Source organism: Bactrocera tryoni, chromosome 5, assembly GCF_016617805.1.
Source record: "Bactrocera tryoni isolate S06 chromosome 5, CSIRO_BtryS06_freeze2, whole genome shotgun sequence".
NCBI classification, from domain to species: Eukaryota; Metazoa; Arthropoda; class Insecta; order Diptera; family Tephritidae; genus Bactrocera; species Bactrocera tryoni.
Genome location: NC_052503.1, coordinates 80,675,133 through 80,689,569, shown reverse-complemented (window position 1 = coordinate 80,689,569; position 14,437 = coordinate 80,675,133). Strand labels below are relative to the sequence as shown.

Below are 14,437 nucleotides of genomic sequence, written 5' to 3'. Positions count from 1 at the left end.
CAAAGTTTGTTGGAAAACTGTAAAGAACTTCACTTTGCTGTAATTGATTGCATCTAAGAAAATTCGAGGAAAATGTTAATGCATGCGGAACTTGTACGAACCGCTGAAAGTTGCCAAAGCAACTTGCTGCTCCAACTTGATTTGGTAGTATCGTTAAAAATGTATAGACGACCGCCCGGCTTTGCTGTGCATAGAAATTCAATGTGTTAGTAATACTATAAGTACATATATGGATCTAGTTTAATAAACAGATTTTGAAATCCGGAAACATTTGTTACTAGTTTCATCTCGTTATAACTGTGTGGTATTTTAGATCCATTGTCTGCAGTTTCAACGAATCCAAAAAAATATTTCTGTATTCTACATAGTTTTACTGGCAATACAAATTTCCAACGATCATTAAATACCAGCTGTTTGTTCGCTGTTAGAAAGTGAACTCTTTGATCAATAACGAAGCATCGAAGTCTGCTTTGCACGCAAAGTTGACTTGAGAGCTCTTGTCTACCAAAAAGACCGAAAGGTAGAGCAAAAACCAGCTGGAGGAGTATGGAACTCTCGTAAATTAGGTCTGCTATACGATAAATGGAGGAATTAGCCGCTTGCGAAAGATTATGAATAATTTTTAGCAGCGGAGGGTCCGCTGAAGTAGGCATTGCGAGGATGTCACTTTTACTAAAATTAACATGGAGATCTCTGCCTTTTTCTGGCCAAGTTGATAGGGAACTCTTTGCTCAACAACAAGACGTCGAAGACTTTTGCCACATGCAAAAGTTGGCCTGGAGAGTTCCTGCCCACCAAAAAGATCGAAAGGTTGAGCAAAATCCAGCTGGAGGATTATGGAACTCTCGTAATATAGGTCTTCTGTACGATAAATGAAAGAATTTATAAATTTTAGCTGCTTGCGAACGATTTTGTGAACTTTTTAAGAAGCCGTGCGGCGAAAATCAGCTGGGGATCGGACGACGATCACAGCCCTCAATTATATGAGATGGTGCAAGTTTGGAGAGGTCTTAAACTCCAGACAGAAGCAGGTACATAGATATAAAACATAAGATTTGTACCACGACCTTTTATTGTGCCCTCAATCGTGTGAGATGGGCTAACTTTGGAGAGGTCTTATGCTGCAGACAGAAGTAGATAGATATAAAACATGAGGTCCGCGGACTGCTGTGCAGTGTATTAATAGGTGTCTGGAGTTTTCGTAGATAAGTAACAAGCAAAATAAGTGAAGTTCGTTCACTTACTTGGTCTGTGCGCTTCAGGATGTTTCGGCATTTCAGCGAATGGTAACAATTTCGACTCTTAACTAATTATTTCTAACCGATTTTTCGCATTGCTAATGCATGTCAGCAATCACTGTTCGCTTTGCAGATATCCGATGAATACAATTCGCCTTTTATGTACTTTGAAGCTTAGTTAAAATGCACTGAACACAGCCAGCAATGCTTAGTTGTGGCTAAAAGTTGTTGTTTACTTTGCTTTTATACACGTACAAATAAAATTTATATGTTTGTATGTTTGTTTGTAGATGCATATTTTCTACACAACTGTATAGTTGCGAATGTTGTTGCAGTTGTTGTTTTTGATGATTGTGTTGGCTCTTTGCAACACCATTTTTCTTCGGCTCCCTTGCTTTGGTTGGCTTTGAAGTGTGCTTTGCCTTAGCGTAATCGCCGGCAACCATTAACTATGCAAATACGTATAGGTATACCTGGGTATGTACAAAACGTATACTGGGAGAACGCAGTCGCAGCGCGTTCCGTTGGCTTGCAGGGACTCGGCTTGGCTGGGCGCACGTTCCATCGATTCTCTTCTAAACTCTGCAACTCCACTTGCAACTGACTTTTCTTGCAGTTTTGCGGTTGTGGCGGTTTGTTTTGTTGTTGTTATTGTTGTCATTGTAGTTGTAATTGTTATTGTTTTTCGCTGTGCACGTTGCGAGTAACTTTTGTTTTGCTTGTTGTTGTGGTGGCTGGAAACAAGTGTAACAAATTTAACTGCAGCTTTTAAATTCCACATTTTTGGCTTAGACTCCTTCTTTGTTGTTTGCATTTCTGCACGTTTTTTTCGTTTTGCCCCTTTGTTTTGCTTACTTATTCGCTGAGTGCTCTTGGTGCCGCTCCCACGCTTCCGATCCACCGTTATCCGCCACTCATGTACGTTTCCATGCACGGCTTCTTTTAATTAAGTTTTGTCGCTTGCGAGCGAAACAGCGACTCAGTAGTATGGCAACGCGGCGTGTGTGTGTCTCGTTGGTAGCCCCGTATGCGCGCTTCTGTGGCAGCGCTTGGTATAGCGCGGCGGTGTTGGTGGCCATCAGCAATTCTCTTCAAATATGCGCTGCTCAAAGGAAATCAATTAAAAGGTAATTGTGCGGTAAAAGCTATCAGAATTGGCTTAAATTCGGTGGCACTGCGCTGTCGGGTAGCGCTCGATTGTTGCGAAAAGTGCATTCTTCGCAGAGTTGCAGAGTTGTTCTTGTGTTGTTCTATTTTTTTTGTTGAGGTTTTTACTTAAGTGCAAAGTTCAAAGGAAGATGGGTAATAAAATTCTCTTTAGCCGCAATTAGGGCAATTGGTATTTTGTATATGAGAGTTGATTATTTTCGGCGCGGCTGCTCGAAAAACTCGTGAAAAAGTGTCAAGCAGGTATAAAGTAGGGATTATGCAGTTTTGGGTGGTCTAAAAAATATTTCAGTTACTTGTAGGTTTAAGTTTATGTTTTCTCTTTCCAATCTAGTTTACTGCATCCCAGAATCTTTTCCTGACGGTTCCTTCTGGGCTCACACACCTGCGAGCGATTAGTGGGCGGTACGTAGCCGTTTAAGAAGGGGTGCAGTGAGCTGTTTCATGGATGGATCGAAGTTAAGAGTATAAGTAGTTGAGGCTTCTGTCTGGAGCTCTCCATCAACTCCAGTTTCAGACTACCAGATCACTGTAGCGTCTTTCAAGTGGAGCTGGTTGCTTTCAAGGCAGCAGTAGATGTACTGCTCCGAAGTGCAGCTTCCTTCAGAGCGGTGTTCGATAGCCGGGCGGCTTTACTGACTTTGAGCTTGCTGAATGTGCGTTCAAAACTAGTCAAGGAGTGCATGACCTCTTTACCAGTAGATTCAAGCTTCTTACATTTTAGACTCGTTTGAGTGCCGGGTCACAGCCACAAACTAGAAAATCGTTATGTGTTTGCTAGGGAGCGGACAATTTACACAGTTTCAGCCGTTGGATCTTTGGTCCTCCAGTGAGCTCAACTAGAATTTGTCAACAACTAGAACTTGTGTGATTGCGAGATCCTTTTGGTCCTGACTGAACCGTGTGAGGCTTTCCGAACTGTTGGCTCTTTGCAGAGTCAATCTCGTTATAACTATATGTTCTGTTCTGTTCTGACTGGACACTGTCCAATGGATTAACATGCAGTCCGGCTAAATATTCTGCCGGCTCAAAATTCTGTCGGACGTTCTTTGCTAAAGCAATATGGAGGAAGGTGAGGTGGATTCATCTTGTCCTTTCTTTCATTAATGCCCGACTTTTGCCGGACTCAGATTGAATTATCTCGGTAGACACACCTTTGGTGAATCTAACGAAGTTGCTGGGTTTAATATTGATCACCTTAAATAATTTGTGGTGATCACAAAATGGAACCTGGTACTTGGAATTTACCTACTTAAAAGAATTTCAAACTAATATGATGAAGCCTTCCTAACATCGTACCTGTGTAAAAAGCGCCTGTTCAATCAAAAAATCGTAAATTTTCTGAATTCAAAGCCGGTTCTGCCTGCTTCAGTTGTAAGCGCAACATTGTTTTCCGCCTACTTTCACATTTGAAACCTTCCCAAATGATGCTCTAATAAATCATATAATATACACACACACAAATCCATATGAGTTTCGAAAAACAAGTAGACGCTACGCCTGCAAAAGTCATTTAAATTGTAAAACTACATACGAACAGTTAAAATCATTGCGCTAAGCTGGCAATTGTAAAAGAGCTTTACTCAAACTTCAGCTACTTAGTGCGTCTCGCTTGGTTGCTCGGGTCTTCAGCAGCAATTATTTAGAGCAGGCTTGGCGGTAGACGAGACGAAGCAGCATATTTCTCCCAAGTAGTGTCAGGTGAGCGCGCAGTGACATGAGCAATCCTAGTTACACTACAACAAGCTGCAATAACAAAAGCGGCGACAAATTTGAGAAAGTTGGCAATTTGGTTTTTAGCAACAGCTAGTGAAATGGCTTTGGCAATATTTATCTTTTGCGTAGTTGTCGTTGTTGTTGTTGTTGTTGCTGTTTGACAATTTTCATGCTATTACCTTGCCATTAGCATTGTCATTGGCGGCGGGTTAGGCTGTGTAAGCAGCTGCCGTCGTTGCCACTTCTGCTATGCCTTTTTATACCCTGAACAGGCTTCCTGCTTTCTGTAAATACGCTATACGAAATGGTCCTTTAGTTTTTGAGATATGGTTCTGAAATTTTGCATCCGTTCACTGCTCCTTAAGCAGCTCATCATTTGTCGGAATTGTTGTTATCGGACCTCTATAGCATATAACTGCCATACAAACTGAACGATCGGTATCAAGCGCTTGCCTTTTTTATTTTACAATATATCTGCACGAAATTTGGGAAGGGCTATTTTCCGGGAAAAATATGTAATCACCCAAGAAATTGTTCGGATCAAATTACTATAGCATATATGTAGCTAACATACAAACTGTCAAATACAAAATTAATACCTTATATGGAGCACTTTTTTATTTGAGCAGATATTTACAAGAAATTTGGCACAGATTATTGTCAGAGATAATGCTACAATTCACAAACATATTGCTCAGATCGGATCATAACTGCTTATAGCTGTCATACAAACTGATCGTACAAAATCAAATTAAAGCTGTTTGTACACCCTTTTATGCTACTTATAAGAAATCCAACTGTGTAGGGTATAATACCTTCGGTGCAGTCGTAGCTAAAGCTTCAGCTTGTTGTTGTTGTTACACGCTGCAGCAATTATCAAGAATTTCATGCTGTCTCACTTGAAAATCGCTCATTTATAACACGGCTTCCTCTTTGTTTGCTTCTTCTTCTTCTTACACTTCCACTTCCACTTCGTCTGCTTCTACAATTACTTTTGTGACTCCGTTTCGTTCGTGGTGAGTTGCATGTGGCTGTTGCTCTTTCATTTGCTCGCTTATTTGATGTATTTTGTCGTTAACAGGATATCAAATGACAATACGTCAACAGCAGCAGTAACAACAACAACAGAAAGCAAGTGCAAAACCTAAAAACAATACTAACAACATTTTAGTAAACAAAGCATATTACAAACGATCAAGGCAAGTGTCGGTGCGCTGACGTTTAGCTGTCGAGCAGCTCGGTGAGTCCTCTACTCATGTGCGCGTGTGTGTTGGTGAATGATTGCGTGAATGCGCTGGCAAGTGGCTCGACGCACTGCTTGCCATTTGATGCTTCTTCAACAGTTGTAATTAGTAGTTGCTGAAATTATTGCGTTTTGTGTCAGCCAGCGTTGCCGTGTTGACTTACGCTCGCGCTCCACTCCCATCACAAGCGCCAACTCGCTTGCCGGTTTTCCCCTCATAAGTAGGTGTGTTTGTATGTGCGTCGGTATGCAGGCAGATAGTTGTGTGATTAACTGTTTGGCTGCTGCTTGGCTTTTTGCGTTGATTGTTCGCTTAGTTGGCTTACTCCTCTGGTGGCACTACAAAAATTTACAAGGCTTTGTAATTGAAACTTTGCTCTTTCATTTCATACAATATATCGTTGTGCTTACATACATATATATATATGTGTGTATTTATTAAATTACATACATATAGTAGTATAGAAAATGAAATATTTACCACAATGCGCTGTCTGAGTTTGCTTCGTACACTGACAGAAAATTTGCTTGGCAAGGGACGTTGTGGTATAATATATAAATATTTTGTATTGAACTCCCTCTCTCTTTGTCAAGAACTTATGAGTCATTCTGTATGTTATAGAACCTTTTTTTTATATTTTTCATGATGGAAGTAAAATAGTTCCCCTAGCCGCAATATTATCTCACTCATATCTAGCCAATGATTGTCGGCGCAGCATAATTCCCGAATGATCTCTTCATCACCATCAACAACGCTTACGGCCAGCCATCTCATGATTTTAGACCTTTGGAACTTAAGACTATCCGTAGCGTCAATACGAAGTTTCATTGAGTGAGTTTATGCTAGCAGGCTATAACTCGATTCTCAATCGCTAACTCTGGTAACATCATCTGCGTACCCGTTCATATAGGAACAGAAGAGAATGAAAAGGCAGATGAGCTGGCCTGTTAGGGGGAGTTGGAGACACAATTCTTCTAAGCTGTCTTAGGCCATTCAGCACCTTCAATGGTGGTTTGAAGCAATGGACCCTAGAGGAACATGCGAGCCCATGAAACACAAATGGCACAGGGTATACCATAAAGTTACTTTGGGGTAGTGTTGATGATGAATAGACCAAAAAACTATTAATTATAGGCAAAAGGGAGCTTAGTAACATTGTGGTGATCATTACCGGCACCTACACTTATGAAAATCGTCGGAATGCAGAGCATGCGCGGAGGTTGATGAGACGCTGGAGCGTTATGCATACCAATACCCAGCCTTCAGCCGTATGAGACAGGACATATTCCACGGGGCTCTCAATGTTTGAACTTCGGCTCTATAATGGGCTTAGTGATGACCTAAGTGTAGCCGCCTTGTCTCTGGGGTTAAAGTATTTCCCTTTTCAGTCAAACAACCAACCATTAAACATATGTCTATTTGATCGAAAGGTTCTTGCGGTTTGAAGGTAAAAAAACTGGAACAATTGATTTTCACAAGCTTCTCTTGCGCGGAATTTTTTACCAGCACAGTCAGTCACCATAGACAGGAACAGGTGGTTTTCACTTGGTGCTTGGTATGGGCCCTAAGGTGAATGTATAAAAATCCATCAATCAAGTTCCAGTCCTTATATAATATTAAATTATATATATTTCGAATTAATTGAAATTATTTGCGATGTACTCTCTTCACATAATATCACTTGTTCTTGTTTTTGCTTATGCCATTTACCTGCCTTTCAACAGTTGCACACGTTGTTGCGGTATTATTTCAACTCGTTTTTAGAAGTTTCAATTGCACATCAATGTGTGCGTGTAAAATGTTAAACTAGCAACAACAATAACAAAAAAATGTAATTCACAACAAAACAGGGATAAGCAGAAAGCTGCTAAAGGCAGTGACATTGTGTAAATTAAAGCATTAAATGTAATAAAATGATGGAAGGGCAACAAAAAGCGAACGGTAATTTAATACAAGTACGGCTAGTCGTTATAAATGTAGCCGACTGCTTGCACTTGTATTTATATGGACTCGGTTGCTTGTGCATTGCAGCATTGGTAGCACTGGATTGTTGGTAGCAAATGTGAGGGCTGTTGAAAAATGTTAATTTTTCGGAGTAAATAATTTAAAGAGGGTTAATGAACGGCACTTTTGCGAAATCCGCTTGGGAGGCTAAACGTGGAATAGAAGTAATAATTAATAGGCGTATAAGCGAGTTTATGAAATTAGGTTTATGAGGCTGGTTTATAGTTTTTCAATAAGAAAAAAATTGGTAATTTTCTTGAAAACAGATTTTTATACCCTAAACAGGTTATATTAAGTTAGTCAGGATATTTGTAATACACATAAGGAAACATCAGAGATTCTATGAGTTATATACATATATAAATGATCAGCATGACGTGCTCAGTCGATTTAGCGACTTAGTTTATCAGTTTTTGAGATATCGATCTGATATTTCGCATACTTTCCTTTCTCTACGATAAGCTGCTTATTTGTCGGAACGGCCGATATCGGACCACTATAGCTTATAGCTGCCATACAAACCAAGCGAACGGAATAAAGTATTTGTTTGGAAAACTTTTTTATTTGACGAGCTATCTTCATGAAATTTGGTACTGTTTGTTATTTAAAACAATAGTATATTATCTGAAGAAATTGATCAGATCGGATCACTATAGCGTATAGCTGCCATACGAACTGAGCGTTTGAAGTAAAGTACTTGTATGGAAAACTTTTTCATTTGACGAGATATCATCATGAAATTCGGCACAGAACATTATCTAAGACTACAATGCAGTCTTCGAAGAAATTGTTGAGATCGTACTACTATAGCATATAGCTGCCATACAAATTTAACGATAGCATTCAAGTGCTTGTAAGGAAGCTTTTGTATTTGTGAAGGATATTGCAAACAAAGTTAATTTTTTTGGTTTAATTTTCTAAATGTTTTTTTAACTGTAAATACGCTATTATCTCGTTTTAGCTCACCCTAACATACACATATGAATATGTAGAAGTATGATGGCGATATTAACACTTTATTTTACTTTTATATATAAAATATTTAAACCATTATTTTTTGCGTTCTCTCTCTCAAACTCACACACTCGCTTTTCCTGTTGTTATTTTTGCAGCGTATTAACGGGGCTTAAATCATTGTAAGCTGCTGTAGACGGTTATGCGCCAGCGCCGTGCGCCACCATACACTGCACTGAGCATGGCTGGGAAATCGTTGAATGTACATCAAATGAATTTTAAATGTTAAAACAATCACTTTTAATCTAAAATAAAGTGCGAGGATAAAGTGTGAATGCAAAGTGAAAAATAATAAACCAAAAAAAAAAAAAAATACAATATATAACGGTATATAAATACACGAATCTATGAGTGCGCGTAGCAAGCGATTGCAAATAATAAATGAAACGCAATAAAATTGCAAAAAAGAAATAAAATAAAATTAAAAAAAAATAAAAGTGATGAAAAATACGAAATTACATAGAAAGTGGGTGGAAAATCGAAATCAAACAAAACATAAAATTAAATTAAACGCATAAAAACAAACGACATTCTGCGCTTAATCCCATTCGTAGCAGCAAAATCCACGCCTGTCATTTCACGAGGATTAACACATCACAGACGAGTGGCAGTCGCATAGGCGCTTACAGCAAAGGTGCTTGTGTCTTCGCAGCGCAGGATAACGACAAGTATATAAGCACACACACACACACGCATATATGCACACATATACATTTATAGACAGACGCGCCTTCGATTTGGTGAGCGGAAATTGCTCGCTTGTCACAAGGTAAGTAGTAAGTAGGTTAAATAGAATTTATGCATGCGCCCAATGCGGCTTAACTGCGCGCTTGAACAACAACATACACACTTACACAAACAAACGCACGTACACATATTTAGCAGCGAAAAACCACTTCAAGCTGCATACACACACACTTAGCCGGAAGACAATGGCACATTGCGCTGGTTACCCTTAAATGATTTTCTTTTACCCCGGGAAATCCACAATTTGCTGGCAGATTTTGTTTTTTGTATTTGTTGTGATTCGTGCTTTTAATAGCGTCTGACTGCCTACTATTGTCGCCTTCGTGCTGTCTGCAGGCCTTCTCTACTTTAGCTTTGCCGTAATTTGTATGCCTCCGCCTAGTCAACCGCACACCTCAGCTGCTTCCAATGCTGGCAAGCGGATTAGTCGCTATTTCTTTTATCTATCCAAGCACCGGTCTTCACATCTCGACTTACTTCACATATCATGCAGTGTTATTTTCTAAGCATCTTAACTCATTTAGTGTAGTCTACGTTTGGCTATTTTTATCAGACTTTGTGACTACCAAATTAATGTCTGCTGCAGTTTTCTTTCGCTGGTGGTCTATAACTCAATATAAAGAAATATAAGACTAACCAAAAAAAAAGGTTAGGAATAAGCACAAAAACAAAAATAAATAAATAAAAGAATAAAAAAATAAATTAAATAAAAAAACATAAGCAAATTAAATGAAAAAAATATGCTTATGCACTCATTAGCTTGTTTGTCTGCCTGGCTTCGGCTTCGAGTTTCGTCTGTAATTCCATTTTCTCTCTCTCTCTCTCTCTCCGCTGTGCTTAATACTCCTGCTTGCCTTTGATGTTGAATTTTGGTAATTGTTTCGTAGGGCTTCCGTAAATTAAGTAATTTGACTGGATAGAAAAAGAAATGAAACAAAAATGCAGATAAAGTAACCACTCGCCATTGAAAAGTAATTAATTTAGTAATTGTCAGTCTTAAGCTGTATTAGGAGGGTTGCTTTAAGGCTTGACTTTGAAACAAAAAAACTTCAGGCTATATACATATATACATATGTGTAGATATATATATTAGTCCGCATTTAAACTAATTTTATATGCAAAAAGTTATTTATATTTAACGGTCGTGGAAAAAAACGTTTCTGCTTCATTATGTGCTTAGCTTAAGGCATAGTAAAATTCAAAAAAATTTGCTTTTAAATGCTATTTGCCGATAGAAATGTTACTACAAATTTATCAGTAGATCAAAGCTTAGCATTTTTGCTTTTTTAGTGTAGTAGTTTTAGGACCCTATATTAGTATATTTTTAGTAAGAGATTTGCTGATATAGTATAAATAGAAGAGTATCACCTAAAATGCAAAATAACGTAACATCACTTTTCATAAGTTTGCAGGTGAAGGAAAACCCACATAACCGAAACCACTCATATTGAAATAAAATTTGAGTTTTGGTTATAAAATGGTTATATATTGGTTACACATTAGTTATTTACTGGGTACATATTGGTTATATATTAGAAATATCTTCAATATATTATGTCTATGAAACATGTTTCAATATGATTTCTTCTATATCGTAGGCAACTTGATCTTAGTTATCCGGAAAGGCCCCACATATGAAGGTATTCATTCAGACCTATAAATTTGTTTGTAAAATTTAAATCTTTCAAGCTTACCTCTCGAATTTTCTTCAAAAATTATACCATTTTACAGTTTAGCTAAATTCTATAAACCTCTTTTTGATCTAGTTTTTCTGCTCGCTTTTCTGAGATTACTTGAGGGTATCTCGAAGTAACCACACTAGTAAAACACTTTTTTCATGGATAAAACTAAGCAAAATAGAGTTCCCGGCAATTTCATAGTCCCACGATTTTAACGGTCAAAATTGTAATTACTATTTTTCGAAGAAAGGCGAAGATTTCTTAAGGTATAACGGAGTTTAGGGAAAATTTTGGAAAAATTTACGAAATTAAATCAAGAAAACACAGAGTAGGTAGGTAGGTAAGAGTGTTGACCTTTCAGACTTAATTAGCGCTATTTTGATACACTATGGTAAGACCTCATATGTTAATATCACGCTCCACTATTGTGTTTCAACCATTTGGTGCCCTCAATGACACTACTTATCTCAGTTATGCTTTTGGTAGATAGAACTTTAAGGTTTGTTATCTAATGGATTCCCAAAGTTCGATGTCTTATTTGTCATATAGGAAGTGAATAACTGTTTTCTTGCTTCTCTGGAGTTTGCAGCTACGGCAAGTGCTATATAGGACATTTTCAACGAATGTTCTCCAAATGGCCAATGCCCCGTTATGGTAGCTGTAAGTCTGTACCTACTTTTCCTAGACCTATGTAATCAGTCTTCAGTTTTGATCTTGTCATAATTTGCTCATATCTGTTTCTTTATCCTCGTACCATTATTTGTACAAATCGAGTATTGAGCGCCCTCTTGATGTTGTTATTGTTGTAGCGGCATTCTGCCGAGTTAGCAGTCCTTGACCAGATAAAAAATCCAGCTCCGTTCCGGTTAGGTAGACCCGACTGCCGTAGAAACGGATCTTCCTCTTGATCGTTCCTAGCGGACATGGTATTGTCTCTGCCTGGGATTCGGCTAGAGAGGCTCCCGAATTAGCCAACTCGTCTGCTTTTTGGTTGCGAAAATGTTGCCATAACGGGGAACCCCATTATGGCTAAGTTGAGTGGTCGTGCTAGTAAGTTTAGAGCTTTCCTCGCTTTATTTACTACGCTGGAGTTGATCTTTGGAAACGACAAGGTTAGTAGTGCCGCCTGGATGTCTGTGTAAACGGTTGCCTTCTGTATCCCCCGTAGTTGATAAATTCAAAGGCAGTTGATAAATCCACAGGCCTTCTAAGTGCCTAGTACTTCCGCTTGGAGGATAACATAAAGATCTTAGGAGTATATCTCTGTCTCTAACACACTGTCCATTTTGAACCATTCGGTGTAGATTACCTATCTTGACCCCCTCCATAGGGTACTCTCACTTGGAAGTCACTATTGAAGTCCAACCTTGGGACCAAAATTTTAACAAAAATAGAGCACAAACTGCCAGGGCTTGCGGTGAATATATTTCTTTCAATTTCCAATCATTTAACAATGATTAATGATATTTGACAGGAAGGCTGTATAACTTTGGTGCAACATTTTGTATAAAGTGTGTATAAATCAAGCATTTGGCAACTCTTGCCCAGCTCATTGCTTAATTAGCAACAGAGGAAAAGTAAATCTTAATGCTTAACGCCTTCAAATAGACATGTATTTAAGAGAGCCGCAAGCGCTGCTATCAAAATGTAATAAACTCCAACTAATTACAGTTATGTTAAGCCACAAATTATGAAACACACACTCACGAGGGCTGACACAATTTACAGCCATTTTCATTTCACTTTTCAGCAACAACAAATTATAAGCTTTCATTTAAATGCTCATATTTGAAATATAACTTAATATATAATATTTCAGACATTATATCACACATAGCCAAAGGTCGCTTTAGCCAAACCCAAAGCGTGCGCTTGATCTAGTTACACTATCTCTACTCGTAAAATGAGATTTACGACGTGCAAGTGTTATCTAAATAGTTATTACAAAGCGCACAGACTTGTATACAATACATACAAACATATTCCGACATAAATATATTATTTTTGTTTTTGTTACTTTTATTTTTTGGCAGGGAATTTAATTTAAATTTGAATTTATAACTCCCTATGGGCTATTAAAAAGTTAGCATAAGCTAAACAATAAGAAAGCGCAACAACAACAATTCGGGAGGGAGGGAACGCACAATATAAAACACACGACGTGTAGGGAGAAAATATGGCGGGAAATTGTATCGTTATGCTATTTTGTCGGTTTTTCTGGTATTCTTTGTTGCTTTCCGTTTGCTTTCCGTTTGCTTTCATGCTAAACGTTGTGGCGGGTAATTCATAATTTCAATTGGCTTATTATTATTTTCAAACGGTTTATGAGATTAGAGAGCGCACCATAAGCATTTCAAGAAATTACGTACAAGCTCATTGGCGCTGCTCGCAAAATTACACTGTCGGGCATACGTACATATAGTGAATAGTGGAATCGTTGGTGAATTTAAATTTACGCGATGTGCTGGAAAAGCATACATTTGGACGCGTATGTAGTATTTATATATACAGGGGGTTTTAGTTGGATTATTTTTGTCCTTTGGTATGGGAAATGCTTCGTAGAGACAGGGATAGCAGGTGAGAGACAAAGATAGCCGGCGAGAGCTTTAGAGAGAAATGCCGAGGATGGAAGGTAGCCACTGAGAGTCGAGGATATCCTTAAAGAGACGGCAGGTGTATGGAGAAGAGATAAGAATATGGGAGAAAGGACTATGAGTTTTGGGTCTACCAGAGAGGGCAGGAAAGAGGGTCGGTGAGAGCTTATAAAACCGGATGTAAAAGAATGGGAATGCGGAATAGAAACAAGGAGAAAGAGTGAGAGCTACCAAGAGCTTTAGAGAGAAATACCGAGGTCTGATTTTAGCTAGTGAGAGCCGGGGGGAGACGAAAAGATCCTTAGACAGATGTAAGTGCATAGAAAACAGATGGGAATATGGGAGAGCGGCCTAGAAATCTTGGGACTACCAGGGAGAGCAGGAGAGAGAGTCGATGGGAGTATTGGAAGAGCAGATGTAAAGTATGATATTGCGAAGTAGAAACAAGGAGAGCGGGTGAGAGCCGGCGAGAGCTCTATTGAGAAGTACCGAGTGTGTATTTTAGGCAGATCCTTAGCTAGATGGTAGGAGTATGGAAAATAGCTGGAAATACAGGAGAACGCAGTTCTAGTTAGTTCTGGCAAACATTCATACATTCATTCATTATTTTAGGAATCTTCCAACTTTTTGTATGAATTTTCTTATTCAGTCATCCGTTGCAATAATTTGAGTGCAACTTGAAGAAGGGCTCTAAAAAATGAATATCCCTAATAGAAACACTCACTATAAAATTGCGAGCATGTAAGAAAACTCATTTCGGAATGAACATACGCCATCACTGATGAGCATATTTGAGTGCGCACACAAATAGACTAGTACTCGACAGAATGAGCGTTGGGCACTACTGGAAAGGAAACGGAAAATGCAATTTATACCGAACAACGCACTCGTCGCGCTTCAATGTTACAGCAACTACACGACGACAATGCTATATGCGCGGCAAAGTGGATTCGAGACGAAAGTCAAAAGATGTGCGCCATGCCACACATTCCTACTGACTGTTGCGCTTGTGTCGCAGTTGTTGGGTAACTGTT

General features: G+C 38.7%; 1 protein-coding gene across 3 annotated transcripts in view; it reads left to right on the top strand.

Annotated features, from left to right (window-relative positions):
• Positions 1–14,437, top strand: part of LOC120777359 — a 176,382-nt gene that overhangs the window by 22,355 nt on the left and 139,590 nt on the right. For all 3 annotated transcript variants that reach the window (XM_040108628.1, XM_040108629.1, XM_040108627.1), the window contains exon 2: positions 8,482–9,152. The gene's annotated coding sequence lies outside the window, so the exon portion shown is untranslated. The remainder of the gene's footprint in view (positions 1–8,481; positions 9,153–14,437) is intronic.